Genomic DNA, 17,766 nt, shown 5'->3' on the forward strand with positions numbered 1-17,766 from the left:
GTCTTGCTAATGAGAGCAGCCGTGAGTGCAGAGATCAGGTCTCCGGCTGTGGCAGGAATTGCTTTGAAGGACATACTGCTACCTTACCTGCCTTTCAGTGCCCGTGGAGAAAGACAATCAGAGGACGTTATTGGAAAATAGAATGGCATGTGTATACACAACATGCAGGGGTCTAATGATGAGGGCCAGGGAGGCAGATTGTTTGATTTCAGCTTAGTTTCATCAAGAACATTTTTGTTAGCACCTATTATAACAGTACCCATATGAACAGGAAGACATTTATTTGTGTCTGGGGTGATTTTTTTTTTTCACGAAAGAAAGGGGTACAGGAACCCCCTCCCCATGCCCTCCACTTTATTTTCCAGAGTGGGTGAGAGAATGATTCCGAGCAGCACTTTATGTGATTATTTATTTATTGATGTGCTGTATGGTTTCCATGGCAGTGGGTATAATAGTGGGCAGAGAAACGTTCACTCTCCTAGGCACTCAGCCCTCTTTGACTTGAGCTGATGATTTATTTATCAATATTCTGTGTGCTTTCCGTGGCTGTCCATTAAGGAAGTCACTTAGTCTGCGGCAGGGTAGCTTTCTGATTGGTCTCTCTGAGTTAATCTCCTGTGCTTGGATGGCTTCTTTTTTCTCCAGGCTTTGTAGAGCCACCATGCCAGGCCCCCGGCACTCAGATAAAGGGGTTGGAGCTGAGTATCACCTATCCTCTCCATCCTTGTCTCTTTTATGATACAACACAAATAACAAACCAGCATTTCTTCAGTGGTTGAGACTTAAGAACCCTAGAGTGCGCACTGTAGTTGTTCTGGTGTGGTATCATGTTGAAGATGAGGGTCAGGGTTCTCTTCGACACTTGAGTAGACACCTAAGAGGCCCTTAACTCTGTCCTGTGTGTGCCCTCAAGGGCCTCTTAATTCTCTCAAGAGAAGGGGGAAAGATGATGCAGATTCAGTGATACGAATGCAAAGTTTTACTGATATACGAAATTGAAAACAAAACATCAAATATTGATGTCTCTTAATCCAATTATGAATGTTATGAATTTAAAATCTCATAATTTTATGTTTTCAGTGCCTCATATCTGTTATGCCATCACAGTAATTTGACAATTTTAGCTGAATTAAAAAAGGGATGGGTCGACACCGGTGACGCCATGCAAGGAGCAGACGTGTGAGCAACGAGCTCTGCGCACTTTGCTAAATTTAATTATTTTCATGTTATATTCTGGTGAAATTTGATACACCTAGTTACACATTTGCTCTTTGAGGCAAAACATGGCAAAGAAGTCAGAATCCTCGGGCTCTGGAGACATTAAAAGACACTTACGTGTTCAGGATAAAAGCCCCGACAGGCCTACAGACCACGGACTCGATTTGGATGGCGTGGGGGGAGAGGTGATCCAGCGTCAGTTGTCCAACATGTCGGTGATGTTGACGAAGGTTCTTGCTGACTTGGAGGATCTCGCTGTAATTCGTTGATCGATTACGGTGATGGAAATAAAATTCTCGGAGTTAGTTACAAGAGTGACTGATGTTGAGTGACGAATTGATTGTCTGGAGTCTTCGGAGAGGGAATTAACCGCTAATCCGCCCACGACCAAAGTTGATTTGGAACATCTCCTTGAAAAGCCTGAAGATCTTGAGAATGGAAGCCGCAGGAATAACATTCGAATTGTTGGAATTCCTGAGCATGAGGAGGGCAGAGATATGGTGAAATTCCTAGACGAGCTTTTCCCGAGTCTGCTCGACATAACAGGCCACAAGCTGGAAATCGAGCGAGCTCACAGATTTGCTGAGGGAGATAGGCCCCGATTGATTCTGGCCAAATTTCTGAGATCATCCGATAAAGGTCTTGTTGCGCCAGGCGAGGAGCAAAGGGAAGCTTTCTTGGAAGAACCATAATATTTTCTTGTTCCCGGACTTTGCGAGTTCGACGAGAGAAATGCGATCGGTTCAAGGAATGTAAGAAACTCTTACATCAGCGAAAGATCACTTTTGCTCTGATGTTTCCGGCCAAACTGAGAACAGAAACGAAGGACGGTCGCAAAGTATTTACATGTCCCAATCAGGCAATGTCTTTTATTGAATCAATGGGTGAGTAAACCATTGGGTGTTTCTCATGTGAGTGGGTCAACTCGCTGTACTTACTCTGGCTTTTGAGGAAGCTGGGCATCATTTTGGTTTCTTTTTGCGTTGGCTCCACCGTGCGGCTGGAGTTTGTTTTGTGAATAACACTGTTCCTTAAAGAAACTTTTGCTTTGACGAAAGATTACTTTTGCATTGAAGTTCCCGGCCAGTTTGAGAGTGGACACTACGGTTGATCACAAAATATCTACATGCTCACACAAAGGATGTCTTTTATAAAGTTTACGGATTGTGTAAGTCATGGTATATACTTTTATGCGGCCTCCGAGTGAATTGACTCGATCATCCGGGGAACCGGGATGCCGATTTTGTTTCTTTTTGTATTGGTTCCGCCTAGCGGCTGGAGCTTGTTCTATTGAATAACACTCCTTTGGAACAGCTGTGGATTAATCTGTTCATTCTTCGTGCTTGTTCCTCCTGCTGGCTGGAGTTTGTTTTGAGTATTTTTACGGGACATTGGAATGATTACGTCATCCACTGAACTCCATAACAGCCAGCTCACTGAATAGTCGTTTGTCTGTCTGAGGAATTTGAACGGTTTTATAGCAGCTGGACTTCGTTTTGTTCACCTTGGAGACAGTTCTGTGAATGAATCTACGCATTCTTTGTGTTCATTCTTCCTATTGGCTGGGGTTTATTTTACAAAATATTTTCTGTTATGTTATTTTGCCTCACAAATTTGTGAGGCAAAATTGAGCAATCCGATGGCAAAGTTGCCGTGCGGGCTTGTGGGTGTTCATGGACTGTTTGAGTTTAGAGGGGTTGTCGCCGGCTTTTGTGCGCGGGGATAATGTGCACATTTTTATTTTTTCTGTTTGTTTTGTTCGGGATTTGATTGTTTCACTAATGGGGAATGTGATCTGTATAATTTTTTCCACTATTTCAAAATGTCAAATGTTAATATGAGTGTACTATCTCTCTCCACATGGAATGTGAATGGGTTGGGGCACCCCATAAAAAGAAGCAAGTTTATTACTTTTCTTAAACATAAGAAATATGATATTTCTTTCCCCACAGGAAGCTGAAAAATTTGGGAAGATATGGGGTGGACATGTTTGTTTTTAGTGCTGGCTCAAGTAAGAGCAAGGCAGTCATTATATTGATTAATGAACATCTACAATTCAAATGTATCAAACAGACTAAAGATAAATTAGGGAGAGTCATTATTGTTTTAGCTGAAATTCAAGGGCAAAGGTTGATTTTGGCTAATATTTACGCACCTAACGCTGATGATCAGGGCTTTTTTATAGATCTTGAAGGGATGCTGCAAACCGCTGGCACTCCTCATGATATAATATTGGGAGGAGACTTTAATCTTTTGATGGACTCAGTCACTGATTACAGTGAAGCAAAAGTGTGTAAACCCCCTAGAGCAACATTGACGCTTCACAGGATGTGTAAAAATCTTGGTCTTATGGATATTTGGAGACTTTTGAACCCATCTGGTAGGGACTATACATTTTTTTTCATCAGTCCATAAGATTTATTCTAGAATAGATTTATTTATTTATTTATTTTATTTTTTTTATATATATCCAAATCCCTAATTTCATCTGTTGTTGATTGCTCAATTTGAAATATCTTAGTCTCAGATCATGCCCTGGTGAGTTTAGAGGTGTTGCCATATACAGAGAAAAAGAAATCCTATAGTTGGCACCTTAATGTGTCACTTTTGCAAAATCCTGATTTCCAACAAATGTTAAAGACTGAAATCAATGTTTATATGGAGACCAACTGGTCCTCAGTATCCTTTGTGGGCGTGGCTTGGGAGGCACTTAAGGCGGTTCTTAGGGGTCGGCTCATACAGTATGCCTCATTCATCAAAAAATCCAAAGCTTCTGCTTTACGCAGATGATATTTTATTATTTGTCTCTGAACCTACTAGATCTATGCTTTGCCTCCACAGCATTATTAATTCCTTTTCCAAGTTCTCAGGATACAAAGTCAATTGGTCTAAATCCAAAGCTTTGGCTCTGACAGCCTACTGTCCAGTAACAGCTTTCCAGCCGGGCGCCTTCCAGTGGCCCAAACAGATCATTAAGTATTTGGGGATTTTATTCCCAGCAAATTTGTCTGATTTAGTTAGTGTTAATTTTGACCCTTTAATAAAAAGGTTTTCGAGTGATGTGGGCAGGTGGGCTTCATTACATTTATCGATGATTGGGAAGGTTAATGTTATTAAAATGAATTGTATTCCAGAATTTAACTACCTACTACAGTCTCTCCCTGTAGATGTCCCGCTCTCTTATTTCAAGCAATTTGATAGCATAGCGAAGTCCTTCATTTGGAATGGTAAACGTCCCAGATTGCATTTTAATAAGTTACATAGACCGATAGACAAAGGTGGGCTAGGCCTACCCAAGATTTTGTTTTATTATTATGCGTTTGGCCTCAGGCACTTGGCTCATTGGTTGCTTCCACCTGAAAGAGCCCATCCCTGGTTTTCTATTGAACAGGAAGTCCTTGCCCCTATTTTGCCACTGCAAAGCCTTTCTATCAAAATAACCGGAAAAGTGAAATCACACCCTGTTATTTCACATTTGGACAAGAGTGGCCAGAGTATTTAATTCGGACATTTATTTAAATGTTGCCTCAAGCATATGGCTGAACCCCAAATTATGTATCAACAAGTCCCCTTTCTGCTAGTCAGAGTGGATTGTGAGGGGGGTTACTACACTCGGCGACCTGTATGAGAGTGGAGTGTTGAGATCTTTTGAGAATTTGGTTCATCATTTTGGGATTCTCAGATCTCAGTTCTGTAAGTATTTACAGCTGCGTCACATGCTCTGTACTGTTTTTGGGAGTAGCACACCCCCCCTAAAGCAGCAGGTGCTTTGGGAGAGGTGATTGCTGCTTTTGGAAAAGGTCGAGGCATCAGTGTATTACTCCCTGCTAATTCAGAGTCTGGGGGATGGAGCCTTGACTTCTCTCAAGAGAGTATGGGAAAAAGACTTGAATTTGGTATTGGAGGATGGAGTGTGGACTAAGATTCTGAAAAATGTCAAGTCTGTATCTAGAGATGCAAGGGTTCGCCTTTATGCAATTTAAGATTTTACATAGATTTTATTGGACCCCCTCTGGATTATATATGCTTGGTCTTAAAGACACACCCACCTGCTGTTGATGCCAATCAGAGGTTGGAGACACTACCCATGTCTTTTGGGGGTGTGTTAAGATCCAGGAGTTTTGGTTGAGGGTTCAGAGTTATTTGTGTGACGTTTTGAACATTCAGGTTTTGCTTTGTCCCAGACTCTGTATTTTGGGTGATGGGGTGATCATGAATTTAGAGGATAAACATATTAAAAATTGTGTTCTGACCTCATGATCGACTGGTAAGTAATTTTAAGGGGTTGGAAGTCAAGTGCAGCACACTCTTTTTCGGAGTGGTGTGTGGAAATGGGGAGGGTAGCTACATTTGAGGAAGTGGTAAATAGAAGGCTGGGGTTTAGGGATTTATTTGTTAAAAAATGGGGCAAATATTTAGTTTTTTTGGGGGTCTCTCGAGGAGGGGATTTGGAGAGTGTAGTTTAGTTTAATCATGTATGCTTATTATTATTTCATTTATATATATATATATATATATATATATATATATATATATATATTGGATTTTGTGTGTGTGTGTTATGTGGGACCACAGGGGTGTTCGTTAGGGGTCAGGGTGGGATTGTATTAGTGGGGTTTAAATGTAAAATGTTGATTCTTTATATATGTGTTGAGTTTTTCACTGTCATGTGCATATGAATCAATAAAAATGTTAATTACAAAAAGAAGGGATGGGTCAGGATGGTTGACTAGTAGGAATGTCATAAAATATTGATTGGCACGTTATTTTCTCTGTATGTTTTTGAGGCATCGAAATATTAAAATAAGCCTACATTTAAATACATTTATTAATTTAATTTCTTTCCAATTCACTGTCAGTTGGCCTTCTGTTTAATGAAGTCTGATGTAATAGCTTTGGGAGACCACAGTGGGGGTGATCTAACATTTACTGTATTCAATATTGGAGGACGTGTCGATGCGGTGCAGGTGGCAGTCCAAATTTGTGAATCTAGTCACCATAGCCACAAAAGTTCAGAAGATTTTTTAACTTCATTTAGAATGAACAAAGTGACATTGATGAGTTTGAAGGTTAGTATATGAAACTAAAGTATGTGTAACTGCGCAAACTGAATAGGTTTCATTTTAGCTGACAAACCACAAAAAAGACATACATGTAACTAGTGTTTCCGCTAGAATTTTTTTCAGCAGTGGTGCTGTTGTCCGCAACGCTGGACCCGTATTAACGCATGTTGGTCGAAGAATAGATTAAAACGGGTGTCAAACTCAATTTCAGCCTGGGCGACATCAGGGTTTATTTGTGCCCTCAAAGGGCCCTTTGAAAATGTGGCAGCAGCACCTGCTTTGGTAGCACCCATGCAAATAATATTACATGTTATGTGCATTGAAATGGACATTTGACAGTACAGCATTGATTTTGAAGTTAGGATGCAGATTAAAATTATGATATTAACAACAGTTAACATCTGTGGAAAAAATTAACACCTAACTTTTTTATGGCTAAACTGAAATATTCTGACAGTGTGATTAGGCTCCTACTAATTAAACTACAGTCATGTCTTGGAATTTCTGAAAGCAAACAAAATAACCTATATTTTCCTACAATTAGAGAGCATTACAAGAGTACAGATTTTACACAGATGGAAAACTGATAGCTTTGTCCATAATTTTGAAAGTGCACTATAGTTCTTCCATAGTATCCACAGTTTTAACAGTGATATTTGTAATAGTTCATGGTAACCATGTAAAACCATGCATGGCTCCACACTACCATGATTAGTAACTATGGTTTCTATATAAAGAACTATGGCATTTTTGTAATGAAAAAACAGCAGTCTAAATACATTTAGAAAGTTTTTCTGCCACAACTACCATAGGTAATACAGTACAGTTGTTATACTACAATAATTCCATGGTACATTTTTGTGTTGCGATCTGTGAATTGAGAAGCCTTCTAATTTATGTTTTCTTTGTCAGTGCCGTTTTGAATGCTATTTGCTATTTGTTTTAAACTATAGTTTCATCATCGAGACATAAGAGTTTTGCAACAGACAATTCTGTACCTCATTCAAACGGGTTTCACAATCCCCGCCACGCATTTCACTGGTTCACAAGCTCATTTAAATTAGTCTGTGCAGTTGAGACCAGTCCGCGAATTACCGCACCTGCTCTGCACTCATGCTGCTATGAGTAAGCCGTGTTGATAATTGACCTGTGTAGCAGATGACAGGGGAAATCTCATTAATATGCATGAAGAAACTGATTGTTCAGTGAAACGTTGCGGTCCCCTGCCATCCTACGTTTCAGAAATGAGCTCGCGGGCCACCTGAAATAAGCGAGTTTGACACGTGTTGTTATGCGGTGACATCACTGTGAGTAAGTGCATATATTTGTGTGTTTATGTGGTGGGGTCTCTTCCGCAGTGTACAAAGTACACATATGACTGGGACTGGCAAGCGTTATGTTGCGCCAAGAATATTAAATGAACCATGTGAAATCCCAGCAGCGGCACTCATAAATCAGCAGTGGTGCAGCGCTGCTGCAAAATGCATATAGGGGAAACAATGTGTAACTGAATATACATTGTGTAGTAGGGGTGGGTAAAAATATTGATTGTCCGATGCATCGTGTTCTTCATTTGAATGATATAGATTCTTAAATCCCAAGATCAATCTTTTACTCTATACGCAACCCTTTACTACAGTGAGAGGAAATTGCTCGCATTTGCAGCCAAATTTTAGTACAAATTGAGCCTTGGAACAATAAGTATGTAACAAAATATAATATATGCAATATAATATTATATTTATTGATTCAATACATGGATTTGTTCAATTTTAAAAAGCTAAAATGTGACCAAAATTTTGAAAAACTAATAAAATATAATTAGTAAAATGAATATTTTTGTAATGTACTGAGTTAAAAGGTCCTCCACATAAATAACAGCATTAGCTGTGAGAAAATTTCTTTCTTTCATTATAACTGAAATATGCCCATATGAATCAATATGGAATCGAGAGCTTGTGAATCAGAATCAAATTTGGAAATCTGTATCAATACCCAGCCCTATTGTGTAGGCTGTATGAAAGATATACACTAGATATTATCCAGTTATCCGGGTGGTGTTGAGTGTCCAGGTAAGGTCCTCCGCTATTTGCACTCCCAGGAACGCCTTTGTTACTGGTGTAACCTCTGTTCCCTGATGGAGGGAACGAGACGTTGTGTCGATGTAGTGACACTAGTAGTTCGCTCTTGAGAGCTCCAATCACCTTTGCTTTATTCAGAAAAGGCCCATGAAAATTGGCAAGTGGAATTTGCATGCGACTCTCCGCCCCGGACATACGGGTATAAAAGGAGATGGCATGAACCACACATTCAGAGTTGTGCTAAGGAGCCGAGAGAGAGTCCCGGCCATGTCAGCGGTCGGTTCAGCGCTGCGGTAGGAGGGACACAACGTCTCATTCCCTCCAACAGGGAACAGAGGTTATACCAGTAACCAAGACGTTCCCTGTCTGTCACTCACTCGACGTTGTGTCGATGTAGTGACACTAGGGGTTCCTATATGAAACGGCGCAAGTGCTGAACCGTGTCATGAGTTATGGAGGAGCGGACATCGGCAGGCTGCTGCGTGCCTCGCAGCGAGGGCTCAACCACGCCGTGACCTTCCAACGAGTCAGGTAAAGTGTCTCCCGGGTCCCGACAAGGGTGGGAGGAGGCACTTACCCGAGGAAGCTATAGGTGATGGCCTTTCCTGATTTTTGTATTAAGTAATTTCCCGCCAAGCACCTGCTAGAATAGCGCTGGAGAAGTGCTCTTCCCTCTCCAGGAGGGAGAGCACTACGGAGACCACATCTTACCAGAGGGAGGTTAACATGTGGAGAATACCTCACATGGAATTACCGATGGGGAAGTTCACATATGGAATGATGCCACAGATCGTTCTGAGGGTGGGTGCTTTCCGTTTCAGTTTCTGCCTGTAAGTGGGCAGAAGCAGAATGGAAGAGTGGTCCGATTTGCCAAATGGTGGGTGGGGGAGGGATTTGTAGCCATCCCGGAACGGAGAGTAGCAATGGTCCAAAACCCGGTCCCCTCATGTGTTGAAACTAATGTGCTGGTGGTATTTTGGTGCGACTGATTTTAAACTGGCTTTATTAAAGTCCCCGGTCACAATGAATGTGGCCTCAGGGTGCGCGGTTTCTTACAGTTCCTTGAGTGCCCGGTCTGTGTCGGCTTGTGGGGGGGATGTACACAGCAGTGATAATGATCGCTGTGAATTCCCTTGGTAGCCAGAATGGTCGACACAGAAGCATGAGAAATTCCAGATCAGGAGAGCAGAAAGACTTGATAGAATGTACATTCCTCTGATCACACCAGGATTTGTTGATCATAAAACATACTCTACCACCTCTACTTTTACCTGAGAGGTCTTTCACTCTGTCCGCTCGGTGCACGGAGAACCCCGCGGGTTCAATGGCTGAGTCTGGAATCTCCACAGACATCCAAGTTTCCGTAAGGCAGATAATGCAGCAGTCCCTCGTCTCTCATTGGAAAGAGATCCGCGCTTTCAGCTCGCAGAGCTTGTTATCCAGAGACTGAACATTTGCCAGTAGAATAGTGGGTAGCGGGGGTCGATTTGTGCGGCGTCTTACTCTGATGAGAACGCCGGCTCTGTTTCCCCTTTTCCTTTTGCATTTCCGCAGCCGGGCAGCCCAGACAAAGGGCTCCGCTTGCGTGTTTGTAAACAGCGGGTCGGCATTGAGGAATTTGAAGTCTGGTTTACGGTGTGAAATTGCTGAACCAATGTCCAAAAGTGTTTGTCTGTCATAGACAATAAGGCAGACAACATCCAAGACAAAAAACATAAGAATTGTGAACAAAACAAACAAAACGTTACTATGTTGTGTCGGAGCTCGCAACGCAGCAGCCATACTTGGCGCCATCTTGAGTCCAAAGATAGTTATTCACCCTGTAACTATTCACCAGATACGGGGAACTGTTGTGGACAAGATAGCGCACATTATCACCTCAAAAGGGGAAAGGTGCAATGCAAGTGATACACCTAACCGGCCGCCCGGCCTACCTGTTGTTACCCCGTAACACTCTGATCAAAACTGGTTCTATGCACAGGTTGTAGAACCTCGCAAAGGTATTGGGTGTAGCCCAACCTGCTGCTCTGCATATGTCTGCTAGAGAGGCGCCAGTGCCCAGGAGAACGCAACACCTCTGGTGGAGTGCGCACGGACTCCCAAAGGGCACGGCAGTTCTTGTGATTGGTAAGCCAGAGAAATGGCATCCACAATCCAATGGGACAACCTCTGTTTGGAGACAGCTTTTCCCTTCTGCTGACCTCCAAAGCAGACAAAGAGCTGCTCAGAGCGTCTAAAGCTCTGCGTGTGGTCCAGATAGATGCGCAGGGCGCGAACTGGACACAGCAATGATAAGGCCAGGTCTTCCTCCTCTGAAGGGAGCGCTTGCAGGTTCACCACCTGATCCCGGAAGGGAGTGGTGGGAACTTTGGCCACGTAACTGGGCCGGGGTCTCAAAATCACATGAGAGTATGCTGGCCCGAACTCTAGGCATTCGCTGGTGACAGAGTGCGCCTTCAGGTCCCCCACCCTCTTGATAGAAGTGAGCACCACTTCAGGGACAAAGTACTGAGCTCGGCCTGCTCTAGGGGCTTAAAGGGGGCTCTCTGTAAGGCAGGTAGGACCACAGAGAGATCCCAAGAGGGAATCAGGTGCAGTCTAGGGGGATTCGGTCTCCTCGCACCTTTGAGGAACCTGGTGATCAGGTCGTGCTGTCGAGAGGGTCTCCCATCCCAGTGTATCGTGATATGTTGCAATAGCAGCCACGTACACCTTCAAGGTAGAGGGAGACAGCCGTCTCTCCAGTCCCTCTTGTAGAAAGGACAACACAGACCCGACTGCGCATTTCTGGGGATCTTCCCCATGGGACAAACAACAATTTGCAAAGAGATGCCACTTCAGAGTATACAGCCGCCTCGTGGCGAGGGCTCTGGCCTGAGTGATCGTGTCTACCACCGCTGGCGGAAGGCCTGCTAGGTCCTCCGTGTCCCATCCAGGAGCCAGACATGGAGATTCCAGAGGTGTGGCCGTGGGTGCCAGAGTGTGCCCTGCCCCTGAGTGAGCAGGTCCTGCCTCAGGGGAATGCGCCAGGGAGGGGCTACTGCCAGGAGCATCAGGTCTGAAAACCAAGTCCGGTTGGGCCAGTATGGCGCAACCATCAGGACTTGTTGCCCGTCCTCCCTGACTTTGCACAACATCTGCGCAATGAGGCTCACTGGGGGAAATGCTTACTTGCGCACAGTACTTATGTACGCCACAGTCGCTGTGTTGTCCGTCCAGATCAACATGTGCTTGCCCTGAATCAACGGCTGAAGCCTCCACAGGGCCAGCAATACTGGCAGCAACTTTAGGCAGTTGATGTGCCATTGCAGGCAGGGCCCTGTCCAGAGCCCCGATACTGCCTGCCTGTTGCACACAGCGCCCCAGCCCGAATTCGAGGCATCTGTCGTGACCATGATGCACCTCGAGACTTGCTCTAAGGGAACCCCTGCCCATAGAAACGCCAGGTCTGACCAAGGACTGAAAGTTTGACAGCACTAAGGCGTGATAGTCACGCGCTGGGTGCCGTGGCGCCATGCCCACCTCGGAACTGGAGTCTGTAGCCAGTGCTGGAGCAGTCTCATATGCATCAACCCTAGGGGGAGTACCGCCGCCGAGGATGCCATATGCTCCAGGAGCCTCTGAAATTGTTTCACTTCGACTGCTACCTTCTGCGTGAAAGTTTTCAGGCAGGCCAGCACCGACTGTGCACGTTCGTTCGTAAGGCATGCCATCAGGGTGATCGAGTTCAACTCCACACCAAGAAAATAGATGCTCTGTGCTGGGGAGAACTTGCTCTTTTCCCAGTTGACATGAAGCCCCAGTTGGTCGAGGTGCCAAAGCACAAGGTCCCTGTGTGCACACAATAGATCTCATGAGTGAGCTAGGATCAGCCAGTCGTCGAGAATTAAGAATGCGAATGCCCTTCTCCCAGGGCAGCCTCTGCAACCTTGGTAAAGATGCGAGGAGACAGGGACAGACCGAAAGGGAGGACCTTGTACTGGTATGCTCATCCCTCGAATGCAAACCGAAGAAAGGGTCTGTGTCGAGGAAGGATCTATACGTGAAAGTACGCATCCTTCAGGTCGATGGCCGCGAACCAATCCTGATGTCGTACAGATGTCAGGATGCACTTCTGCGTCAACATCTTGACCGGAAGCCTGTGTAAGGCTCTGTTCAAGGCATGCAGATCCAGGATTGGGCGAAACCCTTTCGTCTCAAGACTTGTAGGCAGCATCCCTGGTTTTCACTAGAGCCTGTACTTCTGCAGTGAACCATGGTTTGTGGTTTGCCTGAGTCTTGATGGTTTTGGAGACAGTAACATCCTCAATGCACTTGCTAATGTTACCAGTAACTGAGTCTGTATACTCCTCCAGGTCTACGGAGGTACAATAGGTGGCAGCCTCTCTGAAAATACTCTCTGAAAATGGCTAATTGGAGTCAATTGGAGGTGTACCTTTGGATGTATTTTAAGGCCTACCTTCAAACTCAGTGCCTCTTTGCTTGACATCATGGAAAAATCAAAAGAAATCAGCCAAGACCTCAGAAAAAAATGATGGACCTCCACAAGTCTGGTTAATCCTTGGGATCAAATTCCAATTGCCTGAAGGTACCATGTTCATCTATACAAACAATATTACGCAAGTATAACCACCATGGGACCATGCAGCCATCATACCACTCAGGAAGGAGATGCATTATGTCTCCTAGAGATGAATGTAGTTTGGTGCGAAAAGTGCAAATCAATCCCAGATCAACAGCAAAGGACCTTGTGAAGATGCTGGAGGTAACAGGTAGACAAGTATCTATATCCACAGTAAAATGAGTCCTATATTGACATAACCTAAAAGGCTGATCAGCAAGGAAGAAACCACTGCTCCAAAACCACCATAAAAAAATCCAGAATACAGTTTGCAAGTGCACATGGGGACAAAGAACTTACTTTTTGGAGAAATGTCCTCTGGTCTGATAAAACAAAAATTGAAATGTTTGACCATAATGACCATCATTATGTTTGAAGGAAAAAGGGTGAGGCTTGCAAGCCGAAGAACACCATCCTAACCATGAAGCATGGGGCTGGCAGCATCATGTTGTGGGGGTGCTTTGCTGCAGGAGGGACTGGTGCACTTCACAAAATAGATGGCATCATGAGGAAGTAAAATTATGTGGATATATTGAAGCAACATCTCAAGACATCAGCCAGGAAGTTAAAGCTCAGTCGCAAATGGGTCTTCCAAATGGACAATGACCCCAAGCATATCTCCAAAGTTGTGGCAAAATGGCTTAAGGACAACAACGTCAAGGTATTGGAGTGGCCATCACAAAGCCCTGACCTCAATCCGATAGAAAATTTGTAGGCAAAACTGAAAAAGCATGTGCGAGCAAGGAGGCCTACAAACCTGACTCGGTTAAGCCAGTTCTGTCTGGAGGAATGGGCCAAAATTCCACCAGCTTATTGCGAGAAGCTTGTGGAAGGCTACCCAAAATGTTTCACCCAAGTTAAACAATTTAAAGGCAATGCTACCAAATACTAACAAAGTGTATGCAAACTTCTGACCCACTGGGAATGTGATGAAAGTAATAAAAGCTGAAATAAATCATTCTCTATACTATTCTGTCATTTCACATTCTTAAAATAAAGTAGTGATCCTAACTGACCTAAGACAGGTAATGCTTTCTACAATTAAATGTCAGGAATTGTGAAAAACTGAGTTTAAATGTATTTGGCTAAGTTGTATGTAAACTTCTGACTTCAACTGTATGTGATCCCATGCCTACTGACTAGTTGTCAAACAACCAACTAGTGAGTTTATATAAAAAAATGTTGGACTTTTTTTATCTTTAATATATTAGAAAATAGAGATGTGATGATATGGTTATCTCATGATTTGGTTCAATATACGAAATGAGGTTCACGAATTGATATAATCTCTATTCGATACAATAACACTTAAATGACAAATGTATGACAGAAAATTGTTTATTTTTTGACTTTTTTTGCGCAAAATGCAAATTATATTTTCTCATCAAAAAGTTATTTAATACACAATACAAATGCTCAAAGTTTAAATAATAAGAGGTTGTCATACCTTTCTCTATAAGAAAAGATTACAAATGAATAAGCCTTCAAATATAGTGGGCTACATTCAGGCTGATCAGGTGCAGAACAAGCCATAGAACTGAACAGAACCTGTCCTGAAAAGTATGTGAAAGTGTTTATTTTATTTTTTTAATTATTTGTTTGTCATCCTAATAATTTAAACTTTAAACAAATCTACATTCTATCAATTAATATTATATCATGAAATTGTATATATAACAGTGAAATGAGCTGACACTGTTTGAAATAATGTGTACAATTACAAGTAATAAAGTTGAGTTAACATTCATTTGTATAACAAGCGCTTAAAGGAATAGTTCACCCAAAAATGAAAATTTGCTGATAATTTACTCCAAGATGTATCTTAGTTTTTTTCTTCATCAAAACAGAATTTAAGATTTTTATATTTCATTTCAGGCCTCCTCCTCTAAACAGTGCAAGTGAATGTCCTCAATTTTTTGACGGTCCAAAATGCATATTTAGGGTGCATCAAAATAATCCACACAACTCCAGTCGACAAATAAAGTTCTTCTGAACCCAAATGATTGATTATTTATAGAAACAAAACAATACTTATATACTCTTTAACTACAAATGTTCGCTTCCGCTCATGAGAGGGATGATTTAATCTTGTTGGTAAGGTCACATGTCACGTGGAGGAGGAGGCAGGAAGAGCTTAATTGTTTACAAGAGAGGGGTGCTGTACAAAAGTTTAATTGTCTTTGCTGTAGATTTGTATAAATGTATTGTTCAAAATGGTCATTTGATTTGTGTATCCTGGATGCTTCAACCTTCAGAAAGCCCAAAGAAAATGCAAGCCTGGAAAAATATTAACTTTTCATTGATTGCCTATACATGATCATGAGCGATTGAAGCTCTGGCTTATCGCGCTGAACCTGGATATCAGTACACCCCTACATTCTCTCAAATATTGGAGGGTGTGTAGTGAACATTTTACCCCTGAGGATTTCAGACCATCAAAAGAAACAAAGGTAAGTATCTGAATTTATCGGCTGTGCCCGTGCTGTTTTTACCAGCGAACTCAGGGACGTGTGAAAACGTTGTCATTGTCACGTCTCCCTCAGCGCTCCGCTCTTCATCACCCGATTTCTAATTCACCACACCTGCACTCAATTCACTCGCTCTTCACTGCCTGCATAAATAACTCACCTTCACGCTACTTCACTGTCAAGTCTTACACAAAGGACACTTAGTTTCACTAACTACAACTTGTGTGGCTTGAATTCCTGACAGTCATATAGCCTATATATTCCTGCTAAAGAAAAAGCACAAGTAGATAACGCAACGGCATTGCTCCGAAATAAAGGATGGTAATTTACTGCTGTAATGTTTTTTTTATTATTATTTGGAAATTGTTTTTATTTTATATTGTTTTATACTCTTTTGGTTTATGAACGACACATGGTCTGTGGAAGTTTCTCTTGTAAACAATGACGCGCTTCCTGCCGCCGCCTCCACGCTATGCGTGACCTTACCAATGAGCTTACATCATCCCTCTCATGAGCGCACGTCACAGAGATGTACGGATGTGAACATTTGTAGTTAAAGAGTATATAAGTATTGTTTTGTTTCTAAAAATAATCAATCGTTTGGGTTCAGAAGAGCTTTATTTGTCCACTGGAGTCGTGTGGATTATTTTGATGCACCCTAAATATGCATTTTGGACCGTCAAAAATGGAGTACATTCACTTGCATTGTTTAAAAGAGGAGGTCTGAAATGAAATCCTAAAAATCTTAAATTCTGTTTTGATGAAAAAAGAAACTCGGATTCATCTTGGATGGCCTGAGGGTGAGTAAATTATCCGCAAATTTTCATTTTTGGGTGAACTATTCCTTTAAATGGTACTGTCACTTTAAGAGTTCAACATGCAGCTCAGACTTGTGTACCAGTTAATTTATTTACGAGAGAATTCTCGTGTACAGAAAGAACAGAAAGAATATTTAAAAGGAACATTCAATGAAAGTGGAGTGCAGGATCTCATCTTTGATGGACACATATTAAATGGAAGAAATGGTTTGTTTTAATCTCAAGCACTTTTCAATAAAACAAGGCGATTTTCCAGGTATTCCAGTACTTGCATTTCTAAAACCCACATTTAAGCACTTCAAGAAACTTGTGCGATCCTTGTAAACAGTTTAGAAAAAAGCTAACTATTACAGTGGGGTAAAATCAAGCGATAGAGAAATGATGATGTTTGGCGGGTCATTATATTTATGATCATATGGATGGAAAACAATGTTGCAAATTTTGAAATATTGAGTTTTGCCTCTAGATGGATTTAGAGACAAAACTTCTCAGAGAGGGTAACACATCCAACACCTTCAACAATTAGGTTCAAAACGATTACTGCCAGACTCCATTATTTTTTTGTTGGTCAGTGTACACATGCAGACAGACATCTTTGCCTTTAGTGTTGTCTTTTTTTTTTTTTTTTTTCTCAGTGTCTCATCTGAGCATTTGCATTTTTTTTTTTTTTTTTTTTTTACATGTCACGTTAGAAAAAAAGACCCTTACATTCTGTGAACGCTTAAATAGGGCTTCCTTATAAGTGACTAGTTAAAAAAAGTGTAAAAAACAAAACGTAGAATAAAAAACATTTGCAGATTTTAACAATGATTATATTCTGCTTTCTAAAGAAATTTCAGTTAAATTATTTAAAATGTTATAATTTGAAATATATTTTCAGTTGAAAAACATTTCTTCAGGTTTATACATGTAACATTACTCTAATATTGGGCAGAACAAAGATACAATGTCAAATGAATTACAAAGTAAATATTTTCCACATAATATCTGAATTATTTCTTTTGGCTTGGCACAATGAGAAATACAACTATTTATTATTGCCGACAACATGTTTATATCACAATATAAATGGCTCTTTATAAATGAAAATGGGGTGGACGATATGACATAAATCTTATATCATGATATGAGTCATTTTATATCACGATATAATAAATTTATTTGTAAAATTAATTAAAAAAATGTAATATATTAAATAAACATATTTTACAGCATATTTTTTGATAATCCAATCAGTGAATTAAATACTTCCAGATACTACCTCCTTTTTATAATTTTGTCTTTATTTGGAAATTGATAATAGTCCATAAAAAAAAAAATAATAATAAAAAACACCCTTATGCTAAATGCAACAGTCTGATATGTTGTTGAACAATATTATTATTATTATTATTATTATTATTATTTTAAACTTTCCACAAAAAACACAAGATCTTCCCAAAGCAACACAACAAAGAAAATAATGCATAAGTGAAAAAACTAACGAAAATAAAAATT

At 41.4% G+C, this 17,766-nt stretch overlaps 1 protein-coding gene across 3 annotated transcripts in view; it reads left to right on the forward strand.

The window, feature by feature from the left end:
* Positions 1–17,766, forward strand: part of LOC127426718 (forkhead box protein N2-like) — a 37,975-nt gene that overhangs the window by 8,355 nt on the left and 11,854 nt on the right. The gene's annotated exons all lie outside the window — the stretch shown is intronic.

The sequence above is a fragment of the Myxocyprinus asiaticus genome, chromosome 36 (genome assembly GCF_019703515.2).
Source record: "Myxocyprinus asiaticus isolate MX2 ecotype Aquarium Trade chromosome 36, UBuf_Myxa_2, whole genome shotgun sequence".
NCBI classification, from domain to species: domain Eukaryota; kingdom Metazoa; phylum Chordata; class Actinopteri; order Cypriniformes; family Catostomidae; genus Myxocyprinus; species Myxocyprinus asiaticus.